Genomic DNA, 23,707 nt, shown 5'->3' on the forward strand with positions numbered 1-23,707 from the left:
CGACAGTCTAAATATCCACAAACCAAAACCGTTGAACCAGTAAAAACAATTGGTAAGAACCATGTGCTTTTACCAACTCCAACGGTAATACTTAGCAATAATGAAACGCCTAAGTGTGGGGAAAATGAAGTAACACCTAATGATGACATGATAACAAAGAACCCCGTTGTTGATACGAAATTAAATGATCCCGTTATTAATAGTTCAATGAAGAAACTTATTAAACGGATTCTCGATGCTAGAACCAAGGGGAACTTTAAGTTATGTAACCGGTTAGTATCCAATCTATCACCTAAAGAAAAGGAGAAACTAGTTGAAATTGTGGATATTACACAGGAATACGACCAATGGCTTAAAGAAAAAGTCACGGATATGCAAGTTGATTATGGACCAAGAGAAATTAACGATGAAGTTAATCACAATTTTGACACCACGGCTACCTAAGTGTGGGGAGATTCAAATGTTCTAAAAAGAAAATGCTATCTAGAGTTAGTTGTTCTGTTCTCGTGTAGTTCCGAGAATGGAATCCGATTGGTCTTTTCCGCTAGCAGACACTAAAGAACTAGTTTTCTCCCTCCATTCTGAATTTTTATTTTTTTTAGGTTTTATTTGAAATTAATATGCATTTTAATTTATGTTTTATTGTGATTTTAAAAAACAAAATTTACTTTAATTCATTAAGTTTAAAAAATGATTTCTAAAATTCGTCGTGAGTTAAAGACTAGGTCGTTGAGCCGAAATTGCTTTACCCGAGGGCGGGGCGACAAATTTTGTTATCATTTAATTTTATTGATCTAAAGTATGCAAAAAAAAAAAATATATTATATTAATTTTTGAACGTAGGGGTTATATACCAAACTTCAAAAATATGTATATATGTTTGTATTTTATGTTATGTACACAACAGGGTAAAACAGCGCACTTTCAAAGACTGTCATTAAGTTCAACAAAAAGCTACTAATTTTGATGACAAGGCGCAAAATATCAAATGTGATGTAAAATAATATGCTTACAAACTGGGTATTTTTAATCACTTTTCTACACTAATCACCCTCATGAATTTATAATTATAGTCTGATTTCATGCAAATGAGGGCATTGCATGATCTCAAGTGTGGGGAAGGGTTATAAATTCTCTCGGGTTTACACTTAGTTTATTTGCCAAATTTTGTGAAAATTTAAAAAATTTTCAATTAAATGAACTCAAAATCATGTTTATACATATTTATGAACGATGAAAACTAGGTGATAATACCGAAATTATCGTTACCTCGAAAAGGACATAAATTGAGAAACACCCTAAAACGCTTGAATTCATTTAAAATGAAATAGAAGAAAATAAAAAGGCAAAGAAAGAAACTAAGTGTGGGAAGAATGTACCAAGTTATTCAATTTAAAACATATATCACATATTTTTGTACAAGATTATTGCAGGTACTTTTGCTTTGGACGATACTAATCAGTTTTACCCGGTTTACTGTAATACATTTGAAAGAAAGATGGATCTACACGATGAATCAATTCCATCATTAAAAGGAAGTAAAGTCTTCCTAAAAAGACACGCGCTTCTTGATTTAGGTCATGAAGTTGTCGTCCAGACCAGCTGTAGGTTGACGAAAAATCTAGAAAAGTCATCACTAAAATCAGCAGGAAATCCACGGACCTCAGCATCAAACAGGGTCGCCAAGTGGTCAGATTTATCCTAACCATGAGAAGGATTTATCTCGTACAATGGGGAGGCACCGTTCAAATTAGCTTGATAAGACTAATGAATCAGATCCCCAGAAAAGGATAATCTCCTTAAAGATTAAAAATCAGCTTTTAAGACTGATAATACTCAATCCTAGAGATTGACCTTAAAGATTGAGAATTCAAACTCATGGAATTCGATGATATCTAAACTCGAGCATGAACGAGAAAATATTTTGATCAAAAATACAAACCGATTTGTTTTCTGAAAAACCATTTTCAATGCGTTCATTACCATTGAACGTAAAATCCTAAGAAATTCACCTGGAATTCATTAGGTCACCTGAACCAAATCGGGTGTCAACCGTAAGAACGGTGGTTGCATAGCATGGTCGGAGACAGGACCTTGTGCCAGACCGAAAAATCATAGGATGATCTTTACTATTGCTCCTACCAAGGATAGTACTAGCATCCGGCACGTTAAAAGACCATAACCAAAAGCATGTCATTAGACATTGCCTTAACAGTTTCTTGTTCATCGCTTTCCTTTACAACCGGACGGTAGTTTGCCGAAAGGTAATATACGGAACAAGTAAACTGGATGTGTGCTTTCCGATACCGGGATAGCAGTGGATTACACGAACCTAAATGTTTTTAGCCAAAATATTGATCCACAAATATATTTTGCAACACCAATGGTGGATCAAATCAGAAAACTTATCTAGGGTAAAATCTAGATTGAATTTTCAAAAGATCAAATGTTTTCATAAAGATCCTATTTCCTTAAGGATCTACATTTTTATAGTCATGTGGGACTGTAAACCGCCTTTCAAATGTGCACTTTGCTTTGGAAACCGAAAGTAAATCGGCTATTTGATTGCAAGTGTCGTTGACCTGAACCCGAGGCAACTGTAGATGGCACAACCACCTTCAACCATGATTCTATCGTTACTATCATTGTTTATACCGCTCTATCAAAATCACTGATGTACAAAGTGTGAAGAATAAAGAAGTGATTCGTGTGATTTGTATTATCTTATTTCAAGACTGTATTGCTTGAGGACAAGCAACGCTCAAGTGTGGGGATATTGATAAGGCTAAAAAGGAACATATATTTCATAGCATTATCCCTCAAGAAAGACAAGATTTTAGTTGCAATTGTTCTATTTTCAAGTAATATTCGTTTATATTAAATAAGTGCGAAGACAAAAGGCAGATTCGACGAATTGAAGACACAAAGGTCCGAAAATGTGATGACCCGGAAATTTCTGACCAAATTTAAACTTAATATTTGTATGATTAACATTTCCGACACGATAAGCAAAGTCTGTAAAACTGAATCTCAAAATTTTTGAACTACTTTTATATATTTAAATACCCTTCGGTTGTTTTCGACGATTCGCGAACAATTATATGTAAATAGATACATATATACTATAACTTGAAAAGTTAACAATGTATTAATTGTTTGATACCGTACATTAAACTTATTGGTTTAAATATCTATTTGAATATACATGATAAGTTGAAATACTTATTATTAAAATTTATTTATAAATAACTTCTAATGTTTATTTAAAAACTGATTTATGTATATTAAAAAGATATATACATATATATAATTTCAAGTTATTTAGTAAACGATAGTAACATTCGTTTATTGATTCGATTGATATTCAGATAAGTAAACTAAAGCGTTTAAGATGAACCAGTATGCTACAGTATTTTCAAATTGCTACAGTACCCAAAATGCTACAGTGTTTTCGAAAATCACTACTTGCTACAGTGAAATTGAATTTGCTACAGTAACTTTGCTACAGTAAACACTATTTTAAAATGTATTTTAACAAATAGCGAGACGATAATTTATAGAAGTAAATGACCAAAACATTTGAAAGTTTAAGTTATACTATGAGTGGTATAGTTTATGAATAATTTAAGACTATATTTTGACAAAGGTACGATTCACGAAATGTAAAGTACAAGTTTTCTCAGCGTACGAAAGGGCGTTCGAAAAACCGGAACCGGGACATAAGTCGAGTGACAACGTACGACTTATTGAAACAAAAATTACAAGTCAACTATGCACGTGAATTTAATATAATATATAATTAATTAATTTAAATTATATATATTATATTTATATTTATTTTATATTATGTCGACAAGCTAGGAGCCAAAACAATGTGAGCTGTCCCTGGTCCTCATGCGAGTCACATGGCCAGAAGGCCATTTCCATGCGAGTCGCATGACTCCAGATTTCAGGCCACATCTATAAATTTCAGTGTTTTCGCTCGATTTAAATCACACACATACACAAATATATATATACTCCGTAATATTATTTATTATTTATTATTATTATTATTATTATTATTATTATTAATAAGATTATTATTAATCTTATTATTAATTTTTTTTATTTATTATTATTAGTGTTATTATTTTTGCGATACAAAAATAATAATGTACAAAAAAATATTACGACGGAGTGATGTCCAAGTAATTTTCAAAACGAGTTTCCGAGCGAGCTAGAGCTAAGGAAAATATGGGTTATTGCCAAGGAAATTATGGGTAATGTTCGGGGGTATTTTTGTGAATCAAACCTCGTGTTTATCATCTCCGATGCGTCTACGTGCTTTCCTGCAATATTGTATATCAATATTAAACTGTGAGTTTCATATGATCCCTTTTACTCTCTACATTTTTGGGCTGAGAATACATGCAAATGCTTTATAAACTGATTTACAATATTTATATGCGTGAGTTTCATATGATCCCTTTTACTCTCTACATTTTTGGGCTGAGAATACATGCAAATGCTTTATAAACTGATTTACAATATTTATATGCGTGAGTTTCATATGATCCCTTTTACTCTCTACATTTTTGGGCTGAGAATACATGCAAATGCTTTATAAACTGATTTACAATATTTATATGCGTGAGTTTCATTGATCCCTTTTTTTGCTTTTGCAATATATATTTTTGGACTGAGAATACATGCACTTTGTTTAAAACGCAATGGATACAAGTACATACTAAATTCTACACTGAGTTTGAACCAAAAATCCCTTAGCTTTGGTAACTAGTAGCTGCCAGTACATAGGATATGGACTGGTGGGCGCGAATAATTGTATATGGATCCATAGGGCTTGACATCCCCGTCCGAGCTAGAGCGCTAGCCTTTTAACGGACGTATGCTATTTGAGAAGCGTACACGTTGGTTTGCGTGTATTATTAAGATGATCATACAAAGGGTACAAATTATATATACGTTAAAGTTTAGTTACCAGGGTGCTCAATTTCGTAGAATATTTTGATAAACGTTTCTGGATGAAACAACTGAAATCTTGTGATCCACTTTTATATAATCTATTGATAAACATTTCTGGATGAAACAACTAAAATCTTGTGATCCACTTTTATATACAGATTATACGAAACACTAAAACTATGAACTCACCAACCTTTGTGTTGACACTTGTTAGCATGTTTATTCTCAGGTTTCCTAGAAGTCTTCCGCTGTTTGCTTAGATGTTAGACAAGCTATGTGCATGGAGTCTTGCATGACATATTTTTCAAGGAAACGTTGCATTCACCAAATCATCACCATGTATCTTATTTTGACTGCATTGTCAATGGAAGTACTGTTGTAAACTATTATTTATGGTGATTGTCTATATGTAGAAATCATTAGATGTCGAAAACCTTTGATTTAAATATTCATTTATGGTGTGCCTTTTCAAAAGAATGCAATGTTTACAAAACGTATCATAGAGGTCAAATACCTCGCAATGAAATCAATGAATGACGTGTTCGTCCATATGGATTTGGACCGATCGTCACAGTTGGTATCAGAGCGTTGGTCTTAGCGAACCAGAATTTGCATTAGTGTGTCTAACCGGTTATTGTTAGGATACATTAGTGAGTCTGGACTTCGACCATGTCTGCATGATAAAAGTTGTTGCTTATAATTTTTTTTTTTAGAAATTACCTGCTTATCATTCCTTGTGTGGAAAATTACCTACTTATCATTTGTAGTCTAGACACACCTTATTGCATGGATTGCATGACTAGTGTATAGACAAAATGAATATCTTAGCGTATCTGTTACTGTTACCTTTACTTGACAGTTTCCGAAAGTTTCTCCGTAATTCGCGGATCCTTTGTACTATATAAAGGTATTCTATGTAATTAGAATATCATCCGATATCCGAAAATCATTTCACATCGAAAATTATTTATCTAACCGTGTAAGATGAATTCTGCAAGTAATTCGAGTTCTTCGGATTCCGATATGAATTTCCACCTGAGTTCCGAAAGCAGTGTAACCGGAATGAATAAACCAATCAGTCATCACCAATTCTGGATGAATTGGGGATGGGTTCGTAATCAACTTAATCAATGGAGACAAGAGGAAGGCGATCCTTTCCACCAACCGAATTCACCTCTTGGTGAGGAACCTGAGGCACTTACCGGCGAACCCGTTCGAAACACTATCTTTACCCTCATTTCCAGGATATTTCGCAACGATTATATGATAACTAGAATTTTAAACTTTATTCATCCTCTCGTACCAACCGCCAATCATCCCGGAATAATAGAAGAAGTTAACGAGCTTCGCGCTCGAGTTGTGACTTTGGAGAATATGATGCACAATTTGCAGGCATCACAGGCAGCACCGGTAGCACCACCAGAACCAGCAGCACAACCAACAACGGTACCAGTACCGACAACAACAACATCCGCAACGTAAACCTTAACCTCACAATCTGTCCCACGAGTATCAACCTCATACGCACCGTAGACACCGAAGAATACTAATAACCATAAACGATGAAGTATTAATTCATAACTTCATTGGAGAAATATCCTGCGACGATTATGTAATCTTTAATATAGAAGAGATTATTCGTTTCTAGTTCCAACCGAAAATCAAATGAGTTTAATAACTCATTAAATCTATATTACATCTGAAGGAAATATACATACATATATTTTCATAAAGATTGTAATTGAAAATCCTTTTGTACAAACTGTTAATGATGAGAATATTTTAACGGGTAGGTAATACCCTAGAAATATATAAATTCCACATTAATATGTTACACTATACATTCTTCAATTCTGATTCAGCAATCATTAACTATACTGCTCAAACCTATAGATATACGTATCTGTTCATCGCAGAATAACCATTTTCATTCAATTTCATATTCTGATTTCGATAGATCAGAATCCAAGTCAAGATTAAACGAAAAACATCACTCTTAGATTCCTACATCTTTCAAAACCATGCTTCGAAACCCATGCTTTGAATTCAGAACAGTACTAGAACATCATATGATTATATTTTGCGTTCAAACCCATCGAAATTCTTGGAAACACTTCAGCTAATGAACAAACGAGAAGACAAACCAACTACACGATATCTACGAGAAGAAAGATTTGTACTTATAATCATATATCTGGAAAGCTCTCGAAACCTAAGTAAAACTTTAACACGTATCTGTGATAAATCCTTCGGCATTATTATTACTGAAAGTAACCTTGCAATTCTTTTTTTAAAAAGTATCCAGTATTATCACCCATTCAGGTAGTCAACGACGACCTTTCAGACTTATAACTTTGGCATATACGTTTTTGTTACTGGGGAACCTTTTATGTTCCACCATATTAGCAGTAAATGTACCAGCGACTCCGTCACTCTGCTATTTGAAACTCTCCGGAAATCACTATATATACATTGAAACCCTATCATGTACTCATCCACATCTTGTAACAATAGTTGCCATTCCAACTATCGGGAATTTGCAATCAGTATTTTGAAATCTTGCAGCACGTCTACGCCAACAGTTATATGTGTACATATAACGTCTACCTCCTCGAATTACATACTTCGAATGTGAAGTTTTTGAAAAACACCCCAAACTATGAAACTAGTTCTCTGAAATTGGAACAATTCTGATGAAGCAGCAAAAACTGTAAACGACCTTAACAGTCAAAAGTTTGATGATACAGAATAGTATGGTGGTAAAGCTGAGAAAAAAAAAAGGTTTGAAACTGGAAAACGGATTGAGCAAAGTATGAAGGAGGGCTGTGGACAAATCACAAAGACTAAATCTACCTTCAAAGAATCCAAATGATTCAGAGTCTGCTGAAATCATTAAAGAATACCTTGCTCCTTACACTAAAACCTTTGCGGACAATATTCTTCATCATCATCTTATCTTAAATATTCTAAGATATCATCGTATCTCCCATTATAAATATCCTCCATATTTCTGAAGATATTTTTTTAAACCATTCTTATCTGAAATCATTACCTCTTCGCGCTATCTGTGTTACATCATAAAAGAAACTATTTTAATTTCTAAAATCTAAAAAAATTCGAAAAAAATGGATGTTTTGGAGTAATGTTGGGAACTGAAGCATGAGTTAGTATAATATAATGATACTTGATCAACGTGATTATATTACAGTAAGTCATGTTGAGTTTCTAATGGAACGTGACAAAGGTTCACAGATCACACCCTCATCATAAACCATGTTACATAACTCTTTCATTCTATATAATCTCTAAATATATCAAGAAAATATATTTCTTGATGATTCGGTCTTTTCCGGATATTCTGGTAATTTGACAAGTCAGATTGTGCCATTACCATTTCTTTCGTAGAACATTAATTATGTTTATTCTGAAATTCATACCTACGAATTCTGGACCATTATTCGCTTGACTTAAGGTCGGGAAGAGAAAACGAAAGCTTGAAGCTCCGAAATATAATGGAGAATATAAAGCCCGATAACAACCCCGAAATTACAAACCGTGTATATCAATGTGTATAGCAACATAAAGACACGGGAGAATGAAAAACACTATAACCCCAAGGTAATAGTAGAAGAAAATAACTTCCTCTGGTGGCAGATGAAAAAGAAGAATGAATGATACGATAGCTAAAAAAATATCAAGAATCAGAACTGGATTAAGCATTTTTCACAATCTATTAGGAAGTATGAAATAAGGAAGAAGATTATAGGAGTGGTGAAAATAAATGAAACGGAAGAGGTCAATTTATAGCAAAATATCAGACATAGCAATCGAGGCAGATTACACATTTAGTCAAAGAAAATCCTAATTTCCGCAAATTCTGAAGAATCAAATCTTATTTAGATTATGAAGATTTTCTATTCCTTAAAATCCGGAAATCAATTGTTACTACATTAAGAGATAAGACGCATCTCTATTCTCCATTTCACTTGATTTTAGAAATTAAATCTCTCATACGCTTCGAGTAATTGGATTGTTGTATCTATATTATTCAACCGTGATAAAACTCTAGTTATCGACTCATATTCGTCATGAAAACATTTTTATTGTTAGCCATGACGACCTCACTCAAATTTCGGGACGAAATTTCTTTAACGGGTAGGTACTGTGATGACCCGGAAATTTCTGACCAAATTTAAACTTAATTTTTGTATGATTAACATTTCCGACACGATAAGCAAAGTCTGTAAAACTGAATCTCAAAATTTTTGAACTACTTTTATATATTTAAATACCCTTCGGTTGTTTTCGACGATTCGCGAACAATTATATGTAAATAGATACATATATACTATAACTTGAAAAGTTAACAATGTATTAATTGTTTGATACCGTACATTAAACTTATTGGTTTAAATATCTATTTGAATATACATGATAAGTTGAAATACTTATTATTAAAATTTATTTATAAATAACTTCTAATGTTTATTTAAAAACTGATTTATGTATATTAAAAAGATATATACATATATATAATTTCAAGTTATTTAGTAAACGATAGTAACATTCATTTATTGATTCGATTGATATTCAGATAAGTAAACTAAAGCGTTTAAGATGAACCAGTATGCTACAGTATTTTCAAATTGCTACAGTACCCAAAATGCTACAGTGTTTTCGAAAATCACTACTTGCTACAGTGAAATTGAATTTGCTACAGTAACTTTGCTACAGTAAACACTATTTTAAAATGTATTTTAACAAATAGCGAGACGATAATTTATAGAAGTAATGACCAAAACATTTGAAAGTTTAAGTTATACTATGAGTGGTATAGTTTATGAATAATTTAAGACTATATTTTGATAAAGGTACGATTCACGAAACGTAAAGTACAAGTTTTCTCAGCGTACGAAAGGGCGTTCGAAAAACCGGAACCGGGACATAAGTCGAGTGACAACGTACGACTTATCGGAACAAAAATTACAAGTCAACTATGCACGTGAATTTAATATAATATATAATTAATTAATTTAAATTATATATATTATATTTATATTTATTTTATATTATGTCGACAAGCTAGGAGCCAAAATAATGTGAGCTGTCCCTGGTCCTCATGCGAGTCGCATGGCCAGAAGGCTATTTCCATGCGAGTCGCATGACTCCAGATTTCAGGCCACATCTATAAATTTCAGTGTTTTCGCTCGATTTAAATCACACACATACACAAATATATATATACTCCGTAATATTATTTATTATTTATTATTATTATTATTATTATTATTATTATTATTATTATTATTAATAAGATTATTATTAATCTTATTATTAATATTTTTTTTTTATTATTATTAGTGTTATTATTTTTGCGATACAAAAATAATAATGTACAAAAAAATATTACGACGGAGTGATGTCCAAGTAATTTTCAAAACGAGTTTCCGAGCGAGCTAGAGCTAAGGAAAATATGGGTTATTGCCAAGGAAATTATGGGTAATGTTCGGGGGTATTTTTGTGAATCAAACCTCGTGTTTATCATCTCCGATGCGTCTACGTGCTTTCCTGCAATATTGTATATCAATATTAAACTGTGAGTTTCATATGATCCCTTTTACTCTCTACATTTTTGGGCTGAGAATACATGCAAATGCTTTATAAACTGATTTACAATATTTATATGCGTGAGTTTCATATGATCCCTTTTACTCTCTACATTTTTGGGCTGAGAATACATGCAAATGCTTTATAAACTGATTTACAATATTTATATGCGTGAGTTTCATATGATCCCTTTTACTCTCTACATTTTTGGGCTGAGAATACATGCAAATGCTTTATAAACTGATTTACAATATTTATATGCGTGAGTTTCATTGATCCCTTTTTTTGCTTTTGCAATATATATTTTTGGACTGAGAATACATGCACTTTGTTTAAAACGCAATGGATACAAGTACATACTAAATTCTACACTGAGTTTGAACCAAAAATCCCTTAGCTTTGGTAACTAGTAGCTGCCAGTACATAGGATATGGACTGGTGGGCGCGAATAATTGTATATGGATCCATAGGGCTTGACATCCCCGTCCGAGCTAGAGCGCTAGCCTTTTAACGGACGTATGCTATTTGAGAAGCGTACACGTTGGTTTGCGTGTATTATTAAGATGATCATACAAAGGGTACAAATTATATATACGTTAAAGTTTAGTTACCAGGGTGCTCAATTTCGTAGAATATTTTGATAAACGTTTCTGGATGAAAGAACTGAAATCTTGTGATCCACTTTTATATAATCTATTGATAAACATTTCTGGATGAAACAACTAAAATCTTGTGATCCACTTTTATATACAGATTATACGAAACACTAAAACTATGAACTCACCAACCTTTGTGTTGACACTTGTTAGCATGTTTATTCTCAGGTTTCCTAGAAGTCTTCCGCTGTTTGCTTAGATGTTAGACAAGCTATGTGCATGGAGTCTTGCATGACATATTTTTCAAGGAAACGTTGCATTCACCAAATCATCACCATGTATCTTATTTTGACTGCATTGTCAATGGAAGTACTGTTGTAAACTATTATTTATGGTGATTGTCTATATGTAGAAATCATTAGATGTCAAAAACCTTTGATTTAAATATTCATTTATGGTGTGCCTTTTCAAAAGAATGCAATGTTTACAAAACGTATCATAGAGGTCAAATACCTCGCAATGAAATCAATGAATGACGTGTTCGTCCATATGGATTTGGACCGATCGTCACAGAAAAGCTAAAAAGTACAAGATACAATTAAAGTGGTTCAATTTATTGATGAGAAACGTCTAAAAATGACAAGAGTACAAGACGCAAAACACAAAGTACACGATATAAAATAGTACGAAAGAGCGTTCGAAAATCCGGAACCGAGGCATGAACCAACTTTCAACGCTCGACGCAACGGAGCTGAAAGTACAAGTCAACTATGCACAAGAATATAATATAATATTTAAATAATTCATAATAAGAATAATATTAAATAATAAAAAGTTGTTAATTGAGCATAGTTCAGGGGTCATAAGTGAAAATTTCAATTTATCATTTGCCTATAAAAGGCCATCTAAATCGATGATTTAGATACACCTTTTTTCAATCTTCTTTCTTTCTTATGTAATTTATATTTATATTTATAATATTAAGTTTAATTTAAGATTAATAATAATTGGGTTATTGTAAGAAATGTTTTACGGGTTTTAAAGTAGGAACTCTGTCCGTGTAACGCTACGCGATTAATCACCACTGTAAGCTATGTTCTTCCTTTTTAATTTAATGTCTCGTAACTAAGTTATTATTATGCTTATTTAAAACGAAGTAATCATGATGTTGGGCTAATTACTAAAATTGGGTAATTGGGCTTTGTACCATAATTAAGGTTTGGGCAAAAGACCGACACTTGTAGAAATTGGACTATTGACTATTAATAGATGGGGGGTATTGTCTAATTGAGTGACAACTCAGTGGAGTCTGTCGAACCTATCTTCAAATTAATTATCCTAATAATTAATAATGATTATGGTTGTCCTATTTAGTGACGTTCATATGGAATCTATTATAATCATTTAATTAATTATTCGGGTTGGGTAATTGATTATTCAAACTGATCAAGTGGGTAAATTAATATTCATATCTAATCAAAACAGGGGTAGATTACATACAGTGATAACTGGTGTAATTGTTGACAGAAGTGATAACTGCGTCACAGTTTAAATCCTTAATTAGTTGGAATATTTGACTTCGGATATAAGGGTAATTTGACGAGGACACTCGCACTTTATATTTATGACCGATGGACTATTATGGATAAAAACCAGATAGGTATCAAATAAACCATGACAAAGGACAATTAACCCGAGTAACAATTAATTAAAATCAAAACGTCAAACATCATGATTACGGAAGTTTAAATAAGCATAATCCTTTTATTTCATATTCTTTCGCAATTTTATTTATTGTTATTTTATTTATCGTCATTTATTTATTTTACGCACTTTAATTATTGTCATTTATCTTTACGCTTAAAAATATAAAATCGACAAACCGGTCATTAAACGGTAAAAACCCCCCTTTTATAATAATATTACTACTTATATATATATATATATATATATATATATATATATATATATATATATATATATATATATTACATAAATATAGTTTTATAAAAATATAGTACGTAATCACTAGCTCCCTGTGGAACGAACCGGACTTACTAAAAACTACACTACTTTACGATTAGGTACACTGCCTATAGTGTTGTAGCAAGGTTTAGGTATATCCCATCCGTAAATTAATAAAAATTGTGTCATATTTTGTAGTATTTCCTAGTAAAAATAATACTATTTCGTACCCTCACGCTACATCATCAGTAGTCCCGGTAATTCTTTCGGAAATACATCGGGAAATTCTTTTGCGACGGGAACATCATTGATGCTCTTTTCTTCAGTTTGTACTTTCTCGACGTGTGCTAGAACAGCATAGCAACCTTTTCTTATTAGTTTTTGTGCCTTCAAATTACTAATTAGATGTAGCTTCATGTTGCCCTTTTCTCCGTACACCATTAAGGGTTCTCCTTCTTCTCGTACAATGCGAATTGCATTTTTATAATATACGATCTCTGCTTTCACCTTCTTCAGCCAGTCCATGCCAACTATTACATCAAAACTCCCTAACTCTACTGGTATCAAATCAATCTTAAATATTTCGCTACCCAGCTTAATTTCTCGATTCCGGCATATATTATCTGCTGAAATTAATTTACCGTTTGCTAATTCGAGTAAAAATTTACTATCCAACGGCGTCAATGGATAACTTAATTTAGCACAAAAATCTCTACTCATATAGCTTCTATCCGCACCCGAATCAAATAAAACGTAAGCAGATTTATTGTCAATAAGAAACGTACCTGTAACAAGCTCCGGGTCTTCCTGTGCCTCTGCCGCATTAATATTGAAAACTCTTCCGCGGCCTTGTCCATTCGTGTTCTCCTGGTTCGGGCAATTTCTAATAATGTGGCCCGGTTTTCCACATTTATAACAAACTACATTGGCATAACTTGCTCTGACACTACTTGCTCTGCCATTACTCGTTCTGACACCATTTGTTCCTTTTGTTCTGTTAACGCCTGGTCCGTAGACCTCACACTTCGCCGCGCTATGACCATTTCTTTTACACTTGTTGCAAAATTTGGTGCAGAACCCCGAGTGATACTTTTCACACCTTTGGCATAGCTGCTTCTGATTGTTGTTGTTGTTGCGGTTGTTATTGTTGTTGGGATGATTGTTGTAGTTGCTGTTGTTGTTGTTGTTGTTGGGCCGTTTGTTGTAGTTGCGATTGTTGGGATAATTGTTGCGATTATTATTGTAATTGCTGTTGTTGTTGTATTAGTGATTCTTATCACCGTTTTCCTCCCACTTTCTTTTGACTTGCTTCACATTGGCCTCTTCAGCCGTCTGTTCTTTAATTCTTTCCTCAATCTGGTTCACTAGTTTGTGAGCCATTCTACATGCCTGTTGTATGGAGGCGGGCTCGTGTGAACTTATATCTTCTTGGATTCTTTCCGGTAATCCTTTCACAAACGCGTCGATCTTCTCTTCCTCATCTTCGAACGCTCCCGGACACAATAGGCACAATTCTGTGAATCGTCTTTTGTACGTGGTAATATCAAATCCTTGGATTCGTAACCCTCTAAGTTCTGTCTTGAGCTTATTGACCTCGGTTCTGGGACGGTACTTCTCGTTCATCAAGTGCTTGAATGCTGACCACGGTAGTGCGTACGCATCATCTTGTCCCACTTGCTCTAGATAGGTATTCCACCATGTTAACGCAGAACCTGTGAAGGTATGCGTAGCGTACTTCACTTTGTCCTCTTCAGTACACTTACTTATGGCAAACACCGATTTGACCTTCTCGGTCCACCGTTTCAATCCGATCGGTCCTTCGGTTCCGTCAAATTCCAAAGGTTTGCAGGCAGTGAATTCTTTGTAGGTGCATCCTACACGATTTCCTGTACTGCTAGATCCAAGGTTATTATTGGTATGTAGCGCAGCCTGTACTGCGGCTATGTTTGAAGCTAGAAAAGTACGGAATTCCTCTTCATTCATATTCACGGTTTGTCGAGTAGTCGGTGCCATTTCCTTCAAAATAGTCAAATGGAATAAGTTAATCATACAGAATATTAAGAGTAGTTAATAGTATTTCGTAGCATAATATGAACTCACTTATAAAAGCTTTTTCTTCATATTAGCGTTTTATAAGTTTAAATTCGGGTAGTACCTACCCGTTAAGTTCATACTTAGTAGCTAATATACAATTCAACTACTACAATTCTATATGAAAAACTGATTGTAATAATATTTCGCGTTCAAACTTTTATACAATATTTTACAAACTTACAATACCGCTTATTTTACATAAAGCATGAAATATAGCACACAATAACTTTGATACAAGATAGTTGTGAAGATAATTCTAGCTAGTACACAAGTCGTCCAGCAAAGGCAATAAAGACACGTAATTCATACGTCCAGAAACAAGTCATGCATTCTGGTTTTACTAGGACTACTTCCCATCCTTGGTCTTGTGGAACATAACCGTTATGGCCGTTGATAAGACAGCGTGTTGTAACGTCGTCAAAGGGACGAAGATTACGTAATGACCAACAGTCTTGTAATAACCTAAAAACCTCATTTCTTACCCCAATTACCGACTCCGTCACTTGTGGGAACGTTTTGTTTAATAGTTGTAGCCCGATGTTCTTTTTCTCACTTTGGTGAGAAGCGAACAGTACTAACCCGTAAGCATAGCATGCTTCTTTATGTTGCATGTTAGTCGCTTTTTCTAAATCATGAAGTCCTATATTCGGATACATTGAGTCAAAATAATTTCTTAACCCGTTGCGTAAAATAGCATTTGGGTTCCCCGCAATATATGCGTCAAAGTAAACACATTGTAACTTATGGGTTTCCCAATGTGATATCCCCCATCTTTCAAACGAAAGTCTCTTATAAACCAAGACATTTTTGGAACGTTCTTCGAATGTCTTACAAACTGATTTCGCCGTAAATAGTTATGCCGAAGAATTCTGACCGACTCTAGACAAGATTTCATCAATCATGTCTCCGGGTAGGTCTCTTAAAATATTGGGTTGTCTATCCATTTTGTGTTTTTATACTGTAAAATAGACAAGAGTTAGATTCAAAAAAAAAATACTTATTAATACAAGCAATTTTTACATATATCATAAAGCATAAGCACATTATATTACATATATTACACCACACGAATACAACTATCTTATTCTGACTCGCTCGTTTCTTCTTCTTCAGTTTTGGTTCGTTTTGCCAAGTTTCTAGGGATATATGATGTTCCCCTAATACGAGCTGTCATTTTCCACAACGGTTTAGAAAAACCTGGTAGTTTAGAGGTTCCCGGGTCATTGTTACAACTTAAGGGCTTCGGGGGTTGACGATACATATAAAGTTCATCGGGGTTGGAATTAGATTTATCTATTTTTATGCCTTTCCCTTATTATTTTCTTTTGCCTTTTTAAATTCAGTTGGGGTAATTTCTATAACATCATCGGAATTCTCGTCGGAATCCGATTCATCGGAGAATTGGTAATCCTCCCAATATTTTGCTTCCTTGGCGGAAACACCATTGACCATAATTAACCTTGGTCGGTTGGTTGAGGATTTTCTTTTACTTAATCGTTTTATTATTTCCCCCACCGGTTCTATTTCCTCCTCCGGTTCCTCCTCTTCAGGTTCTGATTCTTCTTCCGGTTCTGATTCTTCTTCCGGTTCTTCTTCGGGAACTTGTGAATCAGTCCAATATATATTCGACTCTTCGTTATTATTAGGTGAGTCAATGGGATTTGTGCTAGAGGTAGACATCTATCACACAATATCAAACATGTTAAGAGATTAATATATCACATAATATATACATGTTAATAATATATAGTTTCCAACAAAAATGTTAAGCAATCATTTTTAAAGAAAACACGGTCGAAGTCCAGACTCACTAATGCATCCTAACAAACTCGATAAGACACACTAATGCAAATTTGCTGGTTCTCTAAGACCAACGCTCGGATACCAACTGAAATATCCCTTTCTTATTGATTAAAAATGTTCCATATTAATTGATTTCGTTGCGAGGTTTTGACCTCTATATGAGACGTTTTTCAAAGACTGCATTCATTTTTAAAACAACCATAAATAAAGGTTTAAAAATGCTTTACGTAGATTATCAAATAATGATAATCTAAAATATCCTGTTTACACACGACCATTACATAATGGTTTACAATACAAATATGTTACATCGAAATCAGTTTCTTGAATGCAGTTTTTACACAATATCATACAAACATGGACTCCAAATCTTGTCCTTATTTTAGTATGCAACAGCGGAAGCTCTTAGTATTCACCTGAGAATAAACATGCTTTAAACGTCAACAAAAAATGTTGGTGAGTTATAGGTTTAACCTATATATATCAAATCGTAACAATAGACCACAAGATTTCATATTTCAATACACATCCCATACATAGAGATAAAAATCATTCATATGGTGAATACCTGGTAACCGACATTAACAAGATGCATATATAAGAATATCCCCATCATTCCGGGACACCCTTCGGATATGATATAAATTTCGAAGTACTAAAGCATCCGGTACTTTGGATGGGGTTTGTTAGGCCCAATAGATCTATCTTTAGGATTCGCGTCAATTAGGGTGTCTGTTCCCTAATTCTTAGATTACCAGACTTAATAAAAAAGGGGCATATTCGATTTCGATAATTCAACCATAGAATGTAGTTTCACGTACTTGTGTCTATTTTGTAAATCATTTATAAATCTGCATGTATTCTCATCCCAAAAATATTAGATTTTAAAAGTGGGACTATAACTCACTTTCACAGATTTTTACTTCGTCGAGAAGTAAGACTTGGCCACTGGTTGATTCACGAACCTATAACAATATATACATATATATCAAAGTATGTTCAAAATATATTTACAACACTTTTAATATATTTTGATGTTTTAAGTTTATTAAGTCAGCTGTCCTCGTTAGTAACCAACAACTAGTTGTCCACAGTTAGATGTACAGAAATAAAACGATAAATATTATCTTGAATCAATCCACGACCCAGTGTATACGTATCTCAGTATTGATCACAACTCAAACTATATATATTTTGGAATCAACCTCAACCCTGTATAGCTAACTCCAACATTCACATATAGAGTGTCTATGGTTGTTCCGAAATATATATAGATGTGTCGACATGATAGGTTGAAACATTGTATACGTGTCTATGGTATCTCAAGATTACATAATATACAATACAAGTTGATTAAGTTATGGTTGGAATAGATTTGTTACCAATTTTCACGTAGCTAAAATGAGAAAAATTATCCAATCTTGTTTTACCCATAACTTCTTCATTTTAAATCCGTTTTGAGTGAATCAAATTGCTATGGTTTCATATTGAACTCTATTTTATGAATCTAAACAGAAATAGTATAGGTTTATAGTCGGAAAAATAAGTTACAAGTCATTTTTGTAAAGGTAGTCATTTCAGTCGAAAGAACGACGTCTAGATGACCATTTTAGAAAACATACTTTCACTTTGAGTTTAACCATAATTTTTAGATATAGTTTCATGTTCATAATAAAAATCATTTTCCCAGAATAACAACTTTTAAATCAAAGTTTATCATAGTTTTTAATTAACTAACCCAAAACAGCCCGCGGTGTTACTACGACGGCGTAAATCCGGTTTTACGGTGTTTTTCGTGTTTCCAGGTTTTAAATCATTAAGTTAGCATATCATATAGATATAGAATAAGTGTTTAGTTGATTTTAAAAGTCAAGTTAGAAGGATTAACTTTTATTTGCGAACAAGTTTAGAATTAACTAAACTATGTTCTAGTGATTACAAGTTTAAACCTTCGGATAAGATAGCTTTATATGTATGAATCGAATGATGTTATGAACATCATTACTACCTCAAGTTCCTTGGATAAACCTACTGGAAATTAGAAAAATGGATCTAGCTTCAAAGGATCCTTGGATGGCTTGAAAGTTCTTGAAGCAGAATCATGACACGAAAACAATTTCAAGTAAGATTTCCACTCGAAATAAGATTGTTATAGTTATAGAAATTGAATTAAAGTTTGAATATGATTATTACCTTGTATTAGAAAGATAACCTACTGTAAGTAACAAAGGTTTCTTGATCTTGGATGATTACTTGGAATGGATTTAGAAAACTTGGAAGTAAACTTGCAATCTTGGAAGTATTCTTGATTTTATGAAACTAGAACTTTTGGAATTTATGAAGAACACTTAGAACTTGAAGATAGAACTTGAGAGAGATCAATTAGATGAAGAAAATTGAAGAATGAAAGTGTTTGTAGGTGTTTTTGGTCGTTGGTGTATGGATTAGATATAAAGGATATGTAATTTTGTTTTCATGTAAATAAGTCATGAATGATTACTCATATTTTTGTAATTTTATGAGATATTTCATGCTAGTTGCCAAATGATGGTTCCCACATGTGTTAGGTGACTCACATGGGCTGCTAAGAGCTGATCATTGGAGTGTATATACCAATAGTACATACATCTAAAAGCTGTGTATTGTACGAGTACGAATACGGGTGCATACGAGTAGAATTGTTGATGAAACTGAACGAGGATGTAATTGTAAGCATTTTTGTTAAGTAGAAGTATTTTGATAAGTGTCTTGAAGTCTTTAAAAAGTGTATGAATACATATTAAAACACTACATGTATATACATTTTAACTGAGTCGTTAAGTCATCGTTAGTCGTTACATGTAAATGTTGTTTTGAATCCTTTAGGTTAACGATCTTGTTGAATGTTGTTAACCCATTGTTTATTATAACAAATGAGATGTTAAATTGTTATATTATCATGATATTATGATATATAATATATCTTTGTATGATATATATACAGTTAAATGTCGTTACAACGATAATCGTTACATATATGTCTCATTTCGAAATCATTAAGTTAGTAGTCTTATTTTTACATATGTATTTCATTGTTAATACACTTAATAATATATTTACTTATCATTTAACATAATTAACCAAGTGTATCAATATCTTAATATGATTCATATGTACCTAGTAAGACGTTGTTATAACGATAATCGTTATATATATCGTTTTCGAGTTTCTTAAATTAATAGTCTCATTTTTATGTATATAACTCATTATTAAAATACCTAATGAGATACATACTTATAATAAAATCATGTTAACTATATATATAACCATATATATATCATCGTATAGTTTTTACAAGTTTTAACGTTCGTGAATCACAGGTCAACTTGGGTGGTCAATTGTCTATATGAAACCTATTTCAATTAATCAAGTCTTAACAAGTTTGATTGCTTAACATGTTGGAAACACTTAATCATGTAAATAACAATTTCATTTAATATATATATATATATAAACATGGAAAAGTTCGGGTCACTACAAAATGATCTAGCTTCAAAGGATATTGGATGGCTTGAAAGTTCTTGAAGTAGGATCATGACACAAAAACAAGTTCAAGTAAGATTTTTACTCGAATTAAGATAGTTTATAGTTATAGAAATCGAATCAAAGTTTGAATATGAATATTACCTTGAATAAGAAAGATAATCTACTGTAAATAATAAAGGTTTTTTGATCTTAGATGATTACCTGGAATGGATTAGAAAGCTTGGAAGTAAACTAGTAAACTTGAAAGAATTTTTGAAGTGTTCTTCCTATGATGATTATAGCTTAATTCTTGAAGTAATTTTTGATGAAGATGATGATTAGTTTACTGGAAAAATTCGTTTGTAAGTGTGTGTAGGTGTTGAGAGAGAATTAGAAAGAGAATTGGAAGTGAAATGGATTGATTGGTGAGTGGTGAATGATGAGTGGTGAGTGGGGTTAAAAGGAGTTCTAGTTAGTTGACTAGTTCATGGTAGAAGTTAAATTTGATTAGTAATGCATGACATAATCAAGAGTGGAATCTCATGCTAGTTCCTATTGGTATATACTCATAGTAAGTACGTCTAGAAGCTGTGTATAATACGGATACGAATACTGAATGACTACGAGTAAAATTGTTAATGAAAATGAATGGAAATGTAATTGTAAGCATTTTTACTAAGTAGAATTACTTTGATATGTGTCTTGAAGTCTTTCAAAAGTGTACTAATACATCTTAATACACTACATGTATATTCATTTTAACCGAGTCGTTAAGTCATCGTTAGTCGTTACATGTAAGTGTTGTTTTTGAAAGCTTTAAGTTAACGATCTCATTTAATGTTGTTGAAAGCTTTAAATCAAATTTTAACACATTTTTAATAAAGCGATATTAACCCAAACAAAAAATTTCTGAGCTGACCTGGCATCTCGATCCCAGCCAGGGGCTCTGCCCCTTAGACCCCGCCAGGGGTTGCCACCTCTTGAACCCCGCTATCAGGGGTGCTGCCCCCGAACCCCCGTCATAATCAAGATAAGTTCAAACAAGTGTGCACTCCACACTTTCCCAAACTTGTTCGATATTTATCAAGGTTATTTTGGTTAACAAATTAATCCCATTACACTTAAATCATATTGTTGACACAAATCACCAACAATGAATATATCATAATATGATACATATGTATTTATTAAGGCGTTGCTATAACGATAATCATTATATATATCGTTTCGAGTTTCATAATTCAATAGTCTCATTTTATGTATATAACTCATTGTTAATATACATAGTGAGATACTTACTTTTCATAATATCATGTTAGCTATATACATATCCATATATATATCATCATATAGTTTTTACAAGTTTTAACGTTCGTGAATCGCCGGTCAACTTGGGTGGTCAATTGTCTACATGAAACCTATTTCAATTAATCAAGTCTTAACAAGTTTGATTACTTAACATGTTGAAAACATTTAATCATGTAAATACCAACTTCATTTAATATATATAAACATGGAAAAGTTCGGGTCACTACAAAACCAAGGAAGACTGACTCAAGGAAATCAAGGAAGACCTCAAGTGATTCAGCCGCATCATCTCGTGAGTCTTTACACGCGTCCATGAAGGAACACTTTGAATATGTGTCTCGAGAAAAGAAATCGTACTCTCAAATGAAGATGGAGTCGCAGTTTAGGATTTTGGCTATTGATACGGAGAATTTGAATGAACATGATTGGAGGGCAATCGAGAAAAAGAAGCAGAGGATTCGTCGAGAAATGGTTTTGGAAGACTCATACTCTGACTTCGATGATGAAGAATGAAGAATCGTATTTGTGTTTGAATTATTGTTATTTATGTTTCAATAATTGTGTTTGTCTCTGAACGATCATATTTGTTGTACTAGGTTTCTTAATTTCAATAAACTAGGCCTTTTAATATTTGTGCAAGTTTTATTTTATTTATCATTTATATTTTATCAAATAATTAAAATAATTTTAAAAAATAATAAAATATAATATTTTCTCTTTCCAAGACACTGAACTGACATTCTTCTTCCATCATTTTTTCACCATTGTCAGTTTTCAGTGTCAGTCCAGTCAGCTCCTAGTCAGCAGTAAGACACTGAGCTAACACTGAACTGACGCGTCACCACACCCAGTGCTCTAATATCTCAAAGTAGTTGTCGCAGCACCATTTTCTTTATTCTTCTCCGGCCGGCGGCCCGGGGAAGCCTCATCTTCTCATTTTATACTTTGTACTCTACTCATCAGCTTTATTTTCTTCCGTCAAATTTTATCGAGTTTCGTTTTTAGATCGTAGTTTTTAGTAGTCTGGTAGTTTAAGGTCATTGAAGGTGGGGATTTGGGTGTTTATTCAAGTCGATGCGTGCTAACGTTGTTAGGTGGTTCTCGGGTGGTGTTTTTCAGGTAGTCCTTATCGGTTTTCAGGGTTGTTTCGGGTACTTTTCAATGCGATTTTCGTGGCTTCGATTGAATCTGGGTGGTTTTCAGGGTCGTTTCGAGTTGTTTTGAGTGATTTCGGGTGATTTTCAAGGTCGTTTTGAGCTGTTCGAGCTATTTTGGCTGGTTTCGGTTCGAGTAATTTTAGGTAGTCTCAGGCTGTGATCTTACTGTAATCGTGCCATTAGTTGTCTACAAGTGCCTTCGAATTGACTCGCCTTGTGCTCCTGTTCGTCAATCTACTACTTTTGTTCGACTTGATGTGCTCGCGCGTGTACTGGTCTTTTCAACCATGTTGATTGAAAATATGCCATTGGCTTGTTTGATATACCCTGTCCTTTCATACATGAGTTTGGTCTTCAAATCTGTGACAACCCGGAAATTTCCAATCAAATTTAAACTTTAATCTTTATATGTTTCCGACACGATAAGCAATATTTGTTAAGTTAAATTTCAAGAATTTTAAACTATGTTCATATATCCATTCAACCTCGACCAAGTTCCAACGATTCACGAACCATTAAACGAATATGATTATATATGTATATGTGTATATATATTATAACTTGAAACGTAAACAAAATATTAGATTAAATACTTTATATAATTGTATCTGTTTTAAAATGTTTATCAATGGAATTAGAAGATAAGATCAAATGATTGAATTATCAGATATATTGAATTATGATTACAAGTCTCTGTTGAAAGGCCCA

General features: G+C 33.1%; 1 protein-coding gene across 2 annotated transcripts in view; it reads right to left on the reverse strand.

Annotated features, from left to right (window-relative positions):
• The window catches only part of LOC139877495 (serine/threonine-protein kinase Nek6-like), a 51,040-nt gene extending 27,683 nt beyond the window's left edge, over window positions 1–23,357 (reverse strand). For both annotated transcript variants that reach the window (XM_071864926.1, XM_071864927.1), the window contains exon 1: window positions 23,166–23,357. The gene's annotated coding sequence lies outside the window, so the exon portion shown is untranslated. The remainder of the gene's footprint in view (window positions 1–23,165) is intronic.
• Between the last annotated feature and the right edge of the window lie 350 nt (window positions 23,358–23,707).

The sequence above is a fragment of the Rutidosis leptorrhynchoides genome, chromosome 11 (genome assembly GCF_046630445.1).
Source record: "Rutidosis leptorrhynchoides isolate AG116_Rl617_1_P2 chromosome 11, CSIRO_AGI_Rlap_v1, whole genome shotgun sequence".
In the NCBI taxonomy this organism is placed as follows: Eukaryota; Viridiplantae; Streptophyta; class Magnoliopsida; order Asterales; family Asteraceae; genus Rutidosis; species Rutidosis leptorrhynchoides.